This window comes from Camelus bactrianus, chromosome 4 (genome assembly GCF_048773025.1).
Source record: "Camelus bactrianus isolate YW-2024 breed Bactrian camel chromosome 4, ASM4877302v1, whole genome shotgun sequence".
NCBI lineage: Eukaryota > Metazoa > Chordata > Mammalia > Artiodactyla > Camelidae > Camelus > Camelus bactrianus.
In genome coordinates, this window is record NC_133542.1 from 60,267,678 (window position 1) to 60,285,226 (window position 17,549).

General features: G+C 43.3%; 1 long non-coding RNA gene across 1 annotated transcript; it reads right to left on the reverse strand.

Moving 5' to 3' along the window:
• Nucleotides 1-115: 115 nt before the first annotated feature.
• LOC123617449 (uncharacterized) lies at nt 116-17,459 on the reverse strand. Its single transcript, XR_006725579.2, has 3 exons — nt 17,329-17,459; nt 15,959-16,055; nt 116-2,237 (listed from the first exon to the last, which is right to left on the reverse strand). It is a non-coding gene; the product is annotated as an uncharacterized LOC123617449 (long non-coding RNA).
• Nucleotides 17,460-17,549: the final 90 nt, after the last annotated feature.

Genomic DNA, 17,549 nt, shown 5'->3' on the forward strand with positions numbered 1-17,549 from the left:
GTCTGGCATCCAATAAAAAAAAATGATTAGGTATGTAAAAGCAGTAAAATAGGAGAAAAGTCAATTAAACCTGACCCAGAAATGACACAGATGATAGAATTAGTAGATAAGGATGTTAAAACAGTCATTATAACTTTATTCCATACGTTCTAGAAGCTGGAGGAGAGATGAGACATGTTAAGTAGATACAAGGAAGGTACTTTAAAAAACAAAATGCCCGAACTGAAATTCTAGAGATGAAAACTATAATTAGAGAGTAACAATGTATCAGATGACACGCATGGCTTGTTAAACATCAAAGATCAGCGAACTTGATGATGTAGCAACAGAAACGATCCAACACTAAACACAGAAAATGCAAATCAATCTATTATGACAGAAAGCAGATCAGTGGTTTTCTGGGGGCAAGGGTAACTGGGAGGGGTGGGAGGGGCAGGAGGAAACTTTTGGAGGTGATGGATGTGTTCATTATCTTGGTGGTGGTGATGGTTTCGTAGAAACTTATAAAATTGTATGCTTTGAACGTGTGTAGTTTATATTATGTCAATCATACCTCCACAAATCCGTTTTACAAAACAAGTTTCCAAAGGTCATATAGCTCATAAGTTGCAGTCTAGCTCCAGATGCTAAATACTTAAACACTACTTTATAATGCAAGGAAGATATTATTATTATTCCCATTTTATAGAAATGAAAGTGTGGGAATCAAAGAGATGATGTGACTTCTCTGAGGTAAGTGCTGGTAAGTGCCAGAGCTAGAATTTATACCCCTGTCTGCGTTACTCCAAATCAAGTGCTCTTTCTGTCCCATCCTCTCTGGTTTTGGTGTCTATTTGAAGTTTGTGGACACCATGCGTACAGCCTCTGCTCTCCCCTGGGACTCTGGGTCACCTCTTCCCAAGCCCCACACCTCTTCCTCCAGATACAGAGCCCACCCTGGACTCTCAGCCCTCATCCATGGATCATTATTCAGCTGCTTACCTTCTCCACCTGGAAACACAGGGACAAATCAATTTCTAAATGCCTAGAAGACAACAGGGCTCTGAGTAATTGCCAATGCATCTTTGTGAAGGCAAGAGCTGGCTGGGCACTTGGAAAGCAGCCCCTGCCTGTTTTAAAGAAATAGGCACTCTGAATCGAGACAAATAGACCAGCATGCATGCAGCACTTAGCATCCAGAGGGTTCTTTCTCCTCTCAGGTCTTCAAAACAACTCAGTAAGCTCTGTATTCTCATTCCCTCTCCTCCCCCCACCATTTATTATTTTTTTAAGATGAGGCAACTAATGCTGAAATTGGTTATGAGGCATGGAAAAACATAAGTAGCTAAGCCTGCATCAAAATTCATCCTTGTCTTGGGGAGAGAATGTTGCTTTGTATTCTATATCCTATTCAGGTCATGGCAGAGTGAACATCTGACCACTTTTTTCAGTGTATGCATGAAGTTTATATAGCCAGAGCTGTTACAAAAAACCCCCAAAAAACCTCCAACTACCTGGATCCTGGAAGAGGGGCTTTCTACTCCAAGGGGGTGCTTCTAATAGCTGGCTATTAAGAATTTCACTAAGGAGACCCCTGCACAGCCCAGGGGGCCAGCCCTGACAACTCCTAAGGTCCCTTCCCAATCTGGTGGTTTCTGAATAACAGGGGTGCTTAGAACATGAGTGCTATTTACATATGAGGTTAGGAGTGAAAGGAATGTCTGACCTGTGGGTTGCCCTGTCCCTTGTCCTGACTGATTCAGCATTTCTCAACCACTGGACTGCCTCTCCATGTGTAGTGCAAAGCTTTAATCATTATGTTAAAACAATTTTTTTGGTAATAACTGAGAGAAGAAGCCATTGCGTATTGTCTGTTGGATGGGACACTGAGTGGTTACCTGATCCAGGGCAGAGCAAGGCACGCCTCTCCCTGCGCCCCAAGGACACAATTCACATAAATCCGAATTTTGTGAACTATAAATGTTGTGATTTAAAACATGGTAATTAAGTTTCATTCTATGGGCAAAATTTGAAATAAGGCAAATTCCCCTAAATTGGGGGAAAAATAGTCCATGATGTAAAGAATGATTTCCAAACTGGAAAGAGGCTGGGATGAATCGTCTTCTGGGTTTATGCTGTTGATTCACGGCTGTTCCTCTTTAGCAGGTACGGATCCTGACCATTTCCCTTGGTCAGGACTTGTCTTGGATCATGTATTAACTTCAGGAAACTTGTTCCTTGCATTGTCCTGTTAAGAGCTAAAAAAAACATCAAGTCAACTCCAATGAAGTGTGTATTTTCTGGAACAGAGGAGGACTTGATCTCCAGAGCAGCTTGTTCCAATAGGAATGCAATGTGAACTATATACATAATTTTAACTTTTCTAATAGCCATATTCAATGATGTTGAAAGAAATGGGAAATTCATTTTAATAATATATTTGACTTAATCCAATATATCCAGAATGTTTATTGTAACATGTAATCACTAGAAAAAAAATGATTTTTGAGATATTTTATATTCTTTCTTTCATACTAAATTTTCAAAATCCTGTGTGTATATTACAATTATAGCACATCTCAATTCAGAATGGCCACATTTCAAAGGCTCAGTTTTGGATATGCTGAGTTTGACATGCCCAGGAGAGACATCCACGATGAAGATACAGCACCAGGGCTTTTCAACATGTTGGTCAGATAATCTTCACCTAGTGATGATGAAAGGAGAGGGTTCTCTGGATCTCTGTGGGTAACCGAGAATCTCTAAATCTCCTACAATATTTCCAGATGTTTAGTTTATAATTTTTTTTGAAGAGGTAATAAGGTGTTTATTAAAAACTCATTTTCACCTGGAGGCAGTTAACATTGATAATTTAAAACCCAGCCCACTACAAAAAGGGGGAAGAGGAGGTTAAAAACTGTGTGGCTAATGGCTGATGTATTGGACAATGCAGGGCTATAATACGTATGGGGTGTGGTCACAGCATTAAAGAAGTTTACTTGGTGAGGGGCCTAGTTGCAGGGGTGGTTCCTTCTAGGAAACAGCATGATAACTGCCTCTTTTAATGATGCACTAAACTGTTCTCTGACGCCGGCGGCCATTGTACCTTAATTACTGCTCCCTTTATCTAAAGTCTTTTAATCCTGCCAAGTGGCCTGCCCTCAACCCCAGTATCCAACGGCATCTTCTCACACAAGACTGAGAACCACTGGATATAATATTAGACAAGCCACAAGTCAGTTAACTACTTTTTAGCATAAATTTCCCATCTGTAGAATGATGACAGGCAGGGATACCAAGAAGATAAAGTGAGGCAGCTGACGTCAGTGGTATATTTTAAATTTTCATAATGGATGGTTAAAGTTATATTCCTTGGCTAGATTGATATGTGAATGTCTTTGTATAATTTTATATTTCACCCCACCTTCAAAGCAGGTATTTGAACTTAAAGCAGGGAAAAGCAAATCTAAACAAAGAAACTAAAAAAACCCCAAATGAACTATATGTATTTGCTGAACCTCTAACAAACCAAATCTAATTTTTAAAAAAACATTTAACTGAGAATTAAATCAACCTCCCCAAAACAACAATAATAATAAAGCAAAAGACCCAGTAAGTCCCTTCTAACTAGTCTGAAGTGTTTTTGGTCCCTCTTCCTTGCTGCCTGATCTCAGTCACAGATCCCAGTTCAGGTGCTCTGAACCCATCACAGGGCTCCTCTAAGGCATGCGAAACCGAAAGATGTGGCTCCAGGGAAGGCAGGGAGGCATCAGCCAAATAATCATTCCTGTCTTATGATGTGATGCAAATGCAGTGAGGCTTATCTGTTTACTTTATAGAATGGGAGAAAAAGGAATCATTCAAGAAGAACTTCCAAGCTACCAGGACAGGGCAATCTGTTCCCAATCAATTATCACAACATGTACAGGTACCCTGATTGAGGACTTGCTTAAAGGAAATTGCCCTGAGTGAGAATCCATTCAGTAGCCTGTTCCACTCTGTCCTGCTCAGAAGCAGATTATTCTCCTTCCATTTGAATGATAGGTTATTATTAAGTCCCTGAGAAAAGATGTGAGGCTACCGAATGTGGGTGTCATACAATATTTCATTCAATGCAGTTTAATGAAGAACAACCAAAATAGCTACGTTCAATCTTTGCTTACACAACCAATGGCACCTCCAAGTGCTAAGTTCAAAAGAACTAGTCTACCGTGCTCCAATGGAAAATCCGTGGGCTTCGGAGTGGGGCATACCTAGTACATATCCTGGTTTTCCTCCTATACTGTATCTTAGTTTTTCCATCAGTAAAATAGAGATAATCCTGGCTGCCCAACAAAAGATAAAATGAGGTCATACAAGTAACTTCTTGGCACACAGAAGGTGCTCAATAAATACTTCCCTTTCCAATTGCCAAGCCAGGATTCCCCTCCCAAACTGATCTTTCAAGTAATTGCTGGATGTTTTTCAACTAGAACAGCAGGTGATGAATTTGTTGACCCTCTATAAATCATGACCAACTTTATTAGAGCAACCTGAGGAAGACTTCCCACAGGCTGGTGGCCAGTAACCAAAGCACTGCCAAACATGAGGATTTTCTGCTCTTGTCCCTGAATGAGTGGTTGGATACTATCAGCTCCCATGACTGTAATGTCAGTCTGTTCTTAGAGGCAGCCGATCAATCAGAAAATAATGAGAAATTAATGGGAGCTGTATGTGAAGATGTGTGTGTATTACTGTTTAATTCCTTGGAATAAAAATTCTACAACTAGAGTAGTTGGTTTAGCAGAGCCTGCATATTTAAAAGACTGTTAGAACATATTGTAAAAATGAGCTCAGGAATATTCCACCAGCAGTGGATGAAAGTGCCCCTTTCCTCGCAACCTCATTAAAACCAAGAATTGACAGTTTTCATGTCTATTAATATGAAACATGAAATGGTATAATGTTTAATTTGTAAGTTTTCGTTGGACATTTTTTCCATGTGTTTATTGGCTGTGTTTCTTATTTTTGTTCATGTTTTTAGCATCATATTCTTTGGAGGTTAGGTTTTTCCTTATTGGTTTATAAAAGATCTTGGTAATATAGATATATTAACTCTTTATTCTATTTATAACAACTGTTTCCACCCCCTGCCCCAATGTGTTATTTGACTTTTAAGGTTTATTATTCTGTTTTTCAAAATTGTCTAAAAAGTAATGAGCCACCATTTATTCATCCAATAAACACCTGCTGAATGACAATTATATGCCGGGCTGTGTGCCAGACATTGGCACTGGAAGAGAAAAAAGCTCAAATCTCTGCCCTCTAAGAGATCATAGTCTAGAGGGGAGCAGACATTTTTTAAAGAGAGTTATCAACCCAGTGTAATAGTTACTATGGCCAAGGGGAGCACTAGCGTCCATGGGAGCAGAGTAAGGGCATTCTAACCCAGTTGGGAGAGGAGGAGGGGAATGAGGGAAGACTTCATGGAGGTGGTGATATTAGAGCCTAGTCTCAACTAGACACAGCAAGGAGGGCATTCCAGGAAGAGGCAAGACCACTGGTGAAGGTCCCAAGGCATTGAAGAGGCTCGATCTTTTCAGAGATTCCAAATAATTCAGTGACTAAAGAATGTGATATAATGGGGTAAGGGGAGGCTCATTCAAGGAGAGAGATTTGACAGCAATGAAGTTGGACAAATACACAAAGGCCAGGTCACGAAGGTCCCTGGACTTCAGGATAAGGAGCTTGAATGTCATCCTGAGGTCCTTGGGTTGCCACTGAAGGGTTTTGGGCAAGGAAGGGGCTGGGTCAGAGTTAGGCATAAATGTTAAGGCATAGACTAGAAGCACAAATCCAGTTAGCAGGGGCAATGAACCAAGCCAAGAAGGAAAGTTGGTTTCCAATGGGGCAGGCAACTCTTCAATTTTTCTCTGGAATAAGATGATATTGGACCTCTTTGCATGCATAAGCCTTTTCTGGAAAGATTAGCTGCTTTTGCTAATAGCCTGAAATCAGATTCAAGAGGCACGAAGGGAAAGCCATCATCTCCGTGTCCCAATTCAGCCGTGGTCAGCCAGGGAATTTGCAGCCCTGGTTCCTGGGATTATTCATACTGGGGAGGCAGGAAGGAGGGGTGGCAAGGGAGTTGAGATCTGCTTTTCTGTTGGCTTCCATTCAGCAGGCTCTTTCCAAGCACCCTCTATATATACAAAGCCACAAGAGAGGAATAAATTATGGGCCCTGCATATAGTACACGGATAAGAAAAGCATGAAGTGTAAGATCAAAGTTGGCCTAAGCTTCCCACCGTATGAGATCCATACCATTAGACTCTAAGAACTAGGAAAAGTATCAAGGGGATTTTGGAGGCTGGCCCTAAACGGTGGGGTTACATTTCAGTTGTAAGAGGGATAGGAGAGAGAATTAAACATTTCAGGCAAAGGATGTGACTATTCAGCTTGAAAAAAGTATTCAGATGGAATGTGACATGGGAGGAAGTGTCATTTTCTTTTTCTTTTTTACTTTAAAAAATTTGTATGAGCTGATGGATGTTAACTAAATATAATGTGGTAGTCATTTCATGACATGTATAAGTCAGTCGTTATGCTGTATACCTTAAACATATACAGTGCTGTTTGTCAAGTATATCTCAATAAAACTGGAAATAAAAAAGCATCAAGCCCTGGACCGACGGCCCCAGAGGCGTTCTCAGCTGACCGTCAGCACCAACCTGCCCACCATGTGAGTGAACCATGTTGGAAATGGATCCTCCAGCCTCAGCTGAGCTTCCCCGGCTGACACTGCCTGGAGCAGAGGTAAACCTACCCGCCAAGTCCCCCAAATTGCAGATTCACAGGCAAAATAACTGATTGCTGTTGTTTTAAGCTGCTATATGTTCGAGTGGCCTGTCACATAGCAATAAATAAAGGGAACAGTCATCTACCAGAGGAGTGGCAAACTCTGGCTAGACAGAGTTTGGGCCATCACCTGTTTTTGGAAATGAAATACTACAATGCCCCCTTGCTCACCTATTGTCTGTTTTCCTGGTGCGACGGTGGAGTTCAGTAATTACGACAGAGACCCTCTGGCCCACAAAGTCTGAAATTCTTATTATCTGTCCCTCTACAGAGGAAGTTTGCTGACCCCTCATCTAGTATATTAGAAAGAGGCCCAAGGAGAAGAAGGGAGGGCTCAAAGCTGACATACGAGTTAGGGACAGAGTCAAGGCAAAACCTCAAGATTCTCTAATCCTCCCTCTGGGTTTATTAAGCACCTACTATAAAGTAGGCTTTGAGCTGTTAGTGTCCGGATGACAGGTGTCACAGCTGCTCCCCTAAAGCACACAAACACTGGGGAAGACAAGCAGGTAAAGAAAAAAGCATCTAGAAAAATCTACGGTAGAAGTGAGCACAGCGCATGAGAGCAGGCGGAGCAAGCACTCTTCATTCCTGCTGTGGCGACCAGGAGAGCTCCCGAGTGCCTTCCCAGCACCTGGCCGTGCCATCAGTTCACAGCGTCTGAGTGGGGCTCACCTCACCTTGCGGCTCCAGGCCTGGCCACTGCGCTTGGCTTCGTTCTGGGAAGTCCAGAACCTGGCAATGAGACTCCACCCTCAGACTCTTGCTGGATCTTCTAGACAAGGAGGAACGGAGTGGCTAAGCTGGAAGCCTGACAAGCTGGAGCCATTGGTGACTATCTCTGTCCCCACACTGGCAGCCCCCAGAGAGGAAGGCAGAACCCGAAGCTGGAGAAAGGTTCCTTATGATATTGAATCCGATATAACTTGGAGCTCTTCCGTCAATAATAATAACTTCCCTTTTTTCCTTAAACCACATAGAGTGTCATTGTAATTAAACAATTCCAGCCGGTATCGGTTTTTTCCTAGGCAACCACCACGCCGCTCACATATGAACCCTTCTCTTCCCCTCCCCGTCTCAGCCGCCTGCTATCTGCATCCCAATCTTCCATCTAGGAATGCAAATTCAGAAACCACTGGTGTCAAAGGCATGTCTGAGAGGAGCGGAGCCAAGTTTGATAATGAAATCCTACGCGCGCTGTGTGAGCCATTCCGCGATTATTCGAAAACCCATTCAATGTTTTTCTCTAGTGATAATAAGTGCGCTGTTCTTGGTATTGTGTCTGTCACCAGCTCAATGAGAGTGATATTTCCACTCAGGATCTTCATAGACTCGTGGCTCTGGAAACGATGCTTCTCAGAGGAGACTGGCAGCGCCACGCGACAGGTGTGTGTGAGTGAACGCGCTCGGAGCAGCTGGCGGCAGGCGATCGGCTGCCTTCCGAGGAACTGCTGCTGTCTGGTCCCCGATGTTTTCAGATTCCTGGCTTCAGAAGGCTTTTCCCTTCCCTTTGAAGTGGGGGCTGCCTCCTGGCATTGGCATCTCCAGGGTGGGCAGCAGGGCAGCTGGGAAGGAGGTGGTTGGCAGAACAATGGGTTGGCTCAGATCTTGGATCTCCAACGCCTGCTGCTTCAGAATTTCCTGGAGAGCTTTTTTCCAGTCCCCATTCCCTGCAAGATTCTGAGTCAGCAGGTCTGGGGCAAACACTCTTGATATTTTCTAAGCTCTCCGATTCTAAAGGGCAATAATCTTAGGTATGAAATGTCCAGAAGTCAAGGTCCATCTCCTTCCTCTTTGAGGGCCTCCCATTAGTCCAAGGCAATACTTCTCCCAGCCTTTAAGGCCCCCCACCGGAACCCTCCCAGAGTAACCTTTATGCCATCAGATGCTGTTGGGAGCAACAGTAGAAACCACTGATGTAGTGCAACCCCATAACATTGCATTAAATGAAACCAACTGAGAACCAGAGAGGCCATATGAGTTTCCCAAGATCACACAGCAAGTCCAGGGCTTAACCAGCGTGCAAACCAGGGAGGCTGCACAGAGAAAGCTCCCCTGGGCCTGATCCCACACACTCGGAATTATGGATGGTGCGCTATCTTCTCATTAGCACACTCAGCCTCTCAAAGCAGTCTCTGCAGCCTTCTCCCCATCCTGATAAGTGAGAAGAAGCTGCCCACTAAGGGAGGGGAGCAGGGAGGCTTGCTCAGTTCCCCACTCCCGAGCACAAGCTTTGGGCTCTGCAGAGGCTGCTTGGAAATTGACAGGTAGCTCACTAGCATCTATACGTAAACTTCCCCCCTCTCTTCCAGGCTGGGGTGACTCTGGATGGTGGGTACCCACTCTGTCCCCACCCCACCTCCTTCCCTCCGCTCTGCCCCCAGTATTCCATACGCCCACACAACCACTCTCTTACAGTGGATGACCCCCTTATCAACTTATGATCAGGCCAGACACAGACCTTCCAAATTCCTATTCTTGGCCATATAAATGATTTGCTATATTGTTTTGCCCCACTGATCAGTCAGAACAAACTTCATGTCAACCAAACTGTGGTTTATGAAATTCTCCTTCTCCCAGGGCCCTGAGCTTTGGCCCACTCTTCACATGAGCCAGCATACAGCCCCTCCCTAGGGTCCTCCTGAGTTGGGCTGACATTCTGAGTTACTCTGTCCCACCATACCAGCCTTTTATCCTTCTTTCCTCAGCTGGTTCTTTCTGGCTTTGATTACTTCTCTCCATCAAAGAAAACCTCTTGGCCTAACCCTTGAGCAGGTGCACATCTTATGGTGGAGGTTCTTCTCTACAGTGATTGTAGAGAGAAATAAATAAATCTCTTGCAATAAAGTCTCTCTGTGTCTCAATCCAGACTTGTTTTTTATTTGACACTACAAAGTTGGTACAGGAGGGTGCAGTTTTCTGCTTTCACCTAATGTTTCTTGCGGATGAAATAAAAATTTGCGTTACATTTAAGTTGTTCTCCAATAAATCAATTGCATTGGAACAAATTTACATCTTCAAAACAAGCATTAAAGCAGAAATAACTGCAGAGATCTGACCCAGACATTCTGAATCTCAGTGGTGGACACAGCTTATCCACGTGCCAGGGTCCCAGGTACATGACAGTCCTTTTAGACTCACAAAAAGAGAGATGCTGGGTTTGTATTTTGGTAACACTTTGGAGCTTTTGCAAAAATCCATGACAATTCGACTGTCTCCCATCTTTACCTTTATCGCCAAGTAAAGCCTTTCTTCACAGGGCTTCCTCCTAGAATTGACCTCATGTTTATAAAAATAATAGAATTTCAAGGTAAGAATGGATTTAAAAATCACTTAGCCCAATGCCTTCATCTTACAAAGAAGGAAGATGATGTTGCTGACAGTGAGCTCCTCAGGGCAGGTTCTGGGCCAGATTTATATCTGAGACCCTCATGCTTAGCTCAGGTCCTGGTACGATTAGGTACTCAGGAGGAATCAAAATGAGTTACAAACCCGAAGGGAAGGTGGAGGGAAAAACAGTGATGCAGGCTGGCTTGCTTGTGGGGGTTCTCTCAAACGATACCAACTGTCCAGAGGCTACTCTTCCTTTCAAAACCAACCAACAATTGTTCTCAGTCCCACCCTCTAGATGTTCCCTAAGCCACCAAAAATATAGAGGCCTCTTCGGGCTCAGGGAAGACTGAACTGAACCTTTTCAATTTTTCTGGTTTGATTGTTTTTGCCCGTATCTCAGAAGATAATGTGGATTGTAAATGATCAGACCACATCCTCTAAAATGTGACTCCTCTGGGAGTTTTTAATCTATGCAAGACGCAGACAAGTGCAGCAGGGAAAAATGAAAATATCTCAGCTTCATTAGAGAAAATGTATGAGCTTGCCGAGGGTCGCTATGGTGACCAAAAGACAGGAACTATTTGTAGATGCCAGTACCTGTAGAAGTTCTCAGGGAAGGGACAGAGCCACGTTTACTGACAACAAACTATGTGCCAGGTTGCCTGGCACACATTACTTTATTTAATTATTATGAATATCTGTGAGGTGGTTAGTATTATTCCATTTAGAACCGAGGAAAACAAGGCTCAGAGGCACTCAGCTGTATTTGCTGAAGACCACACAGAACTGATCTGAACTCAAGTCTGTGTGACCCTGAAGCCTCCGTGAGTTGGATTTTTTGAGACTGTGAGGATCGCCATGCTTATGCTGACTCAGGTGGTGGAAAATGTTATAAAACTGAACAGAGACCTACGCACACCCAGGGAAGCACGTCAGTGGGGGTGCCAGGGTCCAGCTCATCTGTTGCCGTTTCCTTTTTCCTACTTTAGCTTCTTCCTTCTCCGTTCCCTGAGAAAAAGAATCAGGTTGCTTTGCTTAATCATAACCATGCACGGAGTGGAGTTCTGGCCCACCATGGGTGGCTGTCTTGGGTCAAGGCTCAATCCTTATCTAATCAGTTGAGCCTGGTGGTGAGTGTGGGTTCCCTGGGAAGCAGACCCTGAAGCAAGTTCTTACGTGGAAGGTGCAGGGCAGGCTGGTAGGAGGGTATACAAGTGACCCAAAAAAGGAGCAATGCATTATTAAGCCAGTGGGAGAGGAGAGTTAAATCCAGAAACCCAGCACAAAACATGCCTCAGAATTATCCCACCCAAAGGTCGAGGGAACAGAGGTATTTATATGCCAACTCCCTAGTGTCACGGGTTCAGGGCTGCTCGCTGGGGAGTGCTCCCAGTCCCTTTCAGCTGGATCTGTACCTGGAAAAAGCAACCTTCCTCAATTCTCGGGGGGGGGGGGGGAGCCTTCAGTCTGAGAAATTCAGATACTGGCAGCTGGAAATGGGCTGGAGCCCACTAAGAGGTCACAGGGAATTGAGTGGAGCAATGACAGCTTCTACCACACTAGAGTTGCAGGGTCACAAGAGCAAAAGCATGGTGACCTTTTTGCAAAGATCAGCCTCTGGCCACTTGGTTCGTAGGTGAGCTGAGAGAGTGGCGGGCACCAAGTGGGATCTAGAGTCTTCTTGTAGGCAATGGCCTCTCACTCCTTTCAGAAGACCAAACTGTTTTCCCAACAGAGTCTGTAATAATAACAGGCTAACATTTCATGCATTCACTCATTGATTCCTCTCAACATCCTTGAAGGGTAGGCACGATTATTTTCATTTTACAGAAGAGAAAACTGAGGCTAAGATAACAGAGACAATAATATCTATAATATCTTTTTCAAAAGGTTGTCGTAAGTGCTCAAAGAAAGTTGTGATGATGACAATTTACCTAGAAGGTAATAGCATGTTGTTGCTGGTAGATTTATGCATCCTGCAGTCCAGTGCCTCACAAAGTGCTGTGCACAGAGAAGGTGCTCAATGAATGATGTGTTCAGCTGAACTGAATCCATCCTTGCTGTATGGCACATAAGTGCCAAGATTATAGTTTCCACAAATTCTGGTTTATGAATTTATTTGTCTGAAAGAGCTCGTCAAAGACAAAACACAGATTAATTAAGGGGATGACTTTATTCAGACTACTGCAACAAGGAGAGCCAACCAGATGTGAAGGATCAAAATGTCTTGGCAGAGTGGTTTTATCTTTGACTTTCACAGGAAGGTTAGACAAGTTATAGGTGGAGTGACGCAGAGTTGGAATTGTTCTGCAGTCAGAGGAAGTCTGAGCCAGCTGATCAGGAAGTGTTTACCTTCATTGTCTGGCTAGTTTCACAGGGACAAACAATTTTAATCTTAATCACTCGGGAGACAGAGAGCAGGAAGTTGGAGGGGATAATCTGTGTTTGGTCTCACCACAGGTGAACAAGAGAGTTGTCAGTGAATTTGTGGGAGTTACGGTAACTGGTGGACAGAGAGTCTTTTCTCAATTATGTGGGGAGGAGTGGATTTTTTTTGCGTAAGTCATTTCCAGAAACACAAAAGTGTAGATTTTGGAAAACAAAGCTTATGGGGATTTCTGAACTGTTTGCCGTTTTCCAGGAGCACAGGACTCAGATAAAAATCTAACACCATCAATCTCATTAATGAAATAAAATTCATATTTTATGGCAAGACAAGAAAAATTTAAACATAAAAATTTCCCCTACCCATTTGGACCTCCTCTCTCCACTTCAGCTTGTATTGTGCACTTGCATTAGCCTGACCGCAGAGGGAGAGAACCTTCCTTCTTACTCTTGTAAAAGGTCATGATGACCCATCACTCACCTTGTACTTGCAGAGCTGCATTGTGGAAAATGTCAATACGTCATCTGACCTATAACCTTATTCCTCAAAAAACATGCACAACAGTGCTTTGACCTTTGAAGGACAGAACGGTCCTCAGAGCTTTCTGAAAGACTGTCTCCTGGGGTTACAATCCTCAAGTTGGCTCGAGTAAAACTTTCTATTTCTTTCGTAGATTGACTCTCAAATTTTTTTGTCGACATCATGAAAATAGGATAAAAATTAACTACATTTGACTACATATTAAGCCTCATTTATTTAAAAAAATAAAAACAAAAACTACTCATACACATGCATACAGATACAGCAAGAGCAGTCTTTTCAGAAGACACATCCCTGTTCCTGAGCTGCTGGCTTCCCACGGCTTTTAAGATAAAGGTCAAAGTCCTTAGCAAGGCCTCCAAGCCCCACCTGGTCTGGCCTCATTTCAGACCCTCTGCCCCTCCCTCTGTGCACTCCAGCCTCACTGTTCTTTATGGAATATTCCATGCTCTCTCTTGCCTTCGTACTCTTCTTTGAGCTGTGTTCTCTGCCTCAAAAGCTCTCCACTCATCTTGACCTTGAACCCTACGCAGGACAGACACCTCAATCTTGGCTGGTTACCTCTTCCTCTACAATCAGATCAGGTTCCTTTGTTAAAAATCCCTGAAGACCCCTCAACCACCAGAAAGTTAAGCTTCAACAAACAGTTCAAGGCTAATTCTCTTCATTTGAATGTCTTCTAGAATGTGTAAAAAAGTAATAAATAAATGTATCTTCCATGCTACACATACAGTAAGAACAGACAGCTATGTTCTTATAAATTGGGAGTACATTCTAAACTAGTTACATATGTTAACTAATTTAATCCTCATTATAACCCTAGTATACTATTAATTTCATATGAACAACTTGAAGCTCACAGAGATTAAGTAATTTGCTCAAGGTCACCTAGCAAGTATGACAGGGCTGGGACCTGAACCCTCTCCAGTTTCCTAAGCCCAGGCAGTGAGAGAAACCCACTTCCTTAGTCACTGCTGACCTGGGGTCTGGAAAGATTGCTGTTTCTCCTTCACCTTGTTTCAGGCTTGTGTCCAAATAGCTCCACCTCAGAACGGGCACATTATTTCCTAGACTTGCTAATACCTTCCCTCATCAGAGGAACAGGGTCTGGGATTCACTCTGTATCTTTCAGATGACTTGGCTAATCTTTGCTCTGGCCTACTGGCTCAAGACTTCAAGGCTTCCCCTGGAGGGCAATGCTTCACTCTCATTTCCTAGCTATTGAGGGACACCTCCCCAAGGCACCCAAGTTCTGACAACAAACACCCACTCAGATAATCAGAAAATCCAAACCAGTCTGGAAAATTCACAGGACAGATTGTCTAGTGTTTCCTTCTTTACACAATAAACTTTTGAAAGGCTGCAAGAAAAAAAATGGGGAATTGGTAGATATTTAGATGCTTCAAGGAAGCTGGCTGTTAGAGAAACCCTGAAGTGAAGGCTTTTGTTAAGTGGAGGAGCAGATTTGTAAATCAAACAATCACCCCCTGGCCAGATGAGAACAACAGCTTCCGTTTGCCGGCACTTACTACAGACTAGAAACTGAGCAAGTCGTCACAACCATCGTTGCTCTCTTTTCATAACAGCTTTACTGTGACATAATTCACATACTGAACCATTCACTCTTTTCAAATGTACAATTTGGTGTTTTAAATGTATTTACAAGGGTTTGCAACCCTCATCACCTTATTCCAGAACATTTCCAAGATCCCCAAAAGAAACTGATACCAGTTAGCAGCCCTTCTTCATCCCCTCTCCCTCCAGTCCTACTGGCCACTGTAGGGGAGTGAGACTTGCCACCGCAAAATGTCTCTTTGGTGTGCAGATTATTTTGAACTGAAAATAATCAAGGCCCAAAAGACTCAGGAAGAAATGCTGACCTTCCCCCTAACTGCCTGAAGAATTTAGGGGGCCTGTTCCTGGAATAGAGCTATCACCAGAGATATTTGCAAATAAGATGGGCTGGGTGCGGTGGGGTAAGCTCTTAGAGACCAGAGTCTACTCTGTGTCCCATTATCTCTGCCATGGTCAGCAAACATTTATTCACCAAACATTTGCTTTTCCATCTTCATGTTAATTGCCTCCCCCCCACCCCTTGGAAGTCCCAAACCCCTATCCCCAACATCCTCTTTTGTCTTCAGCTGAAGACAGTATTTAAGGTGAAGATTTCAGCCATTTTGGTGAGTTACTCAGTTTTCCTGGGTCTCTCCTGGATACATGCATGAAATAAAATTCGTATTTTATGGCAAGACAAGAAAAATGTTAACATTAAAAAAATTTCTTGTCTGCCCTTTGGCTTCCTCTCTCCCTCCTCACCGTGCATGGTGTATCTACATTATGCATCAACCAAAACATCCCCATCAGCAGGTAATACCTGCTCAACCATAAACAGCAACTTTTTCCTGGCATCAACAAGACAACTCCTCAAAAGATAACATTCCTTCCTGAGCTTGTTAGGGGTCACATGACCCCCTAGGACGCCGCTTAGATCTGGATTATGTAAACTGTCAATAATATGTCATCTGATGTACAGCCCTGTGTCTCCAAAAACATAAAACCGTGCCTTGATTTTTAACCAGTGGAACAGTTCTCAGAGCTTTCTGAGATGCTTTTCCTGGGTTATAATCCTCAAATTTGGCTCAAATAAAATTTTCCATTTCTTTCTTAGATTCACTGATTAATTTTTCATCAACACTTAGAAGTGTATATTGTCCTCCACAGATTGAATGAATTATGTTTTCTCAAAACACCAAAAATGACAAATTTTCCCAAGAAATCACTAACTGGACTTAAAAGTCCCAGAGACCAGTTAAGTATCAGTTCTTAAAACAGGAAAGGATAGAAAAGTCAGATTTCAGCCTTCTTTTCAACCCCACCTCTAACCTCATCAAATGAAAACGTCCTGTTTGGCAGGAATCCAGCTCCTCCTGGAGTAGAGATACTTCCACTAAAACATTTTGATGTCGCTTATATGTGGAATCTTAAAAAAAAAAAAAAAGACACAAATGGACTTATTTACAAAGACTCACAGACACAGAGAAGAGACTCGTGATTACCAGAGGGTAAAAGGGGTGGGAAGGGATAAATTGGGAGTTTGAAATGTGCACCTCTAGGGGAGTGATGGGAAATGTTAGGTATCTTGATTGTGGCAGTGGTTTCATAGGTGTACACATCTATCAAAATTCATCAAATTGTACAACTCACATATGTGTAGTTTACTGTACAGAAATCACACTGCCAAAAAAGTTGTTTTAAAAAATTAAAACTAAAAAAAAAAAATTCCCACATCATTCCATGTTTTGGTCTTCGTGAATTCTGTAAGATCATCTGGTCCTTTCCACTGCCCAGAAATTCTTAAAGAAGAGCACAGTGGGTCAGATGTTCCACTCTGCAGACCTGAGTGATTCAGATGCCCCATCTGACAGATAGTAGGGGTGTGACTTTGGGCAAATTGCTTAAACTTTCTAAGCTTCAGTTTTGTCAGCGATAGAATGGGGTTAATAACTCTACTTCTAAGTTACCAACAGGAGTTGTGTAGTGTTTAGGACACTGCTTGTCATATTGTAAACTCAACCACTGGCTTCCTACTGCCTTATTTGTGATGGGATACGTCTCTATGCCAAGTTGCTCCCCCTAAATCCACACATGTGGGTCCTTCTCCCGTAATCACCCTCCACCCCATCATCCCCCACTATCCTTTCCTCACCAATTTCTCATTCTTCTGATCTCATTTTAAATGACACTTCCTTGGGAGAGTCTTCACAGGCACCTCCACAACCTGCATTTTTCCTTCATTACTTTATCGCAGTCTGTAATTTTCTATTATTTTAGTTAATATGCTTTTGTTCATAAACTCTGCGCTCCACCAAGGATCCTGCTGGTCTTGGTCTCCGCTGTAGCCTCAGTATCAACAGTCGTCTAGGATCGTGGCAAGCATTCATTAAATACTTACGGAAAACAGTCTAATCCTTTCCTGAACTAGAGTTCAGAGAGGGAAAGCATCCCTTCCCAAATCACACAGCATATTAGCGGCAGACTTGAACACAAGTCTCCCTATTCCCAATTCCAATTCCATCCCAAGAGACTGCCAAGAAGTCTAATCCTTAATATATTTTGAGTGCCGGGGAAAATTCTACAAAGGAGGGGAGTAAAGCAGTGTGCAGAAAAGGAGCGTGATTAGACTTGGCCCCTCCTCTCTGGACCTGAATCAGAGCTTAATTGTGAAGGGAGGGATTACGGCAACGACAACGTACCAGAGCGCCAACAAGGTCGCAACCAGAGAAAACACAGGCATTGCAAGAGTCTGCGGCTGTGAAAACAGAAGGAAGCGAAGACAAATCCTGCGCAGGCGCAGTCAAAGCCCTCCGCTCTCCGTCCTCCGCCCTTCCCTGCCCCGCCCCTTCCCGACGGAGTCACCGGACGCCAAGCGCAGTCAGCTGACGCAGCCTCGCGGCGGTCACGTGACGGTGGGCGG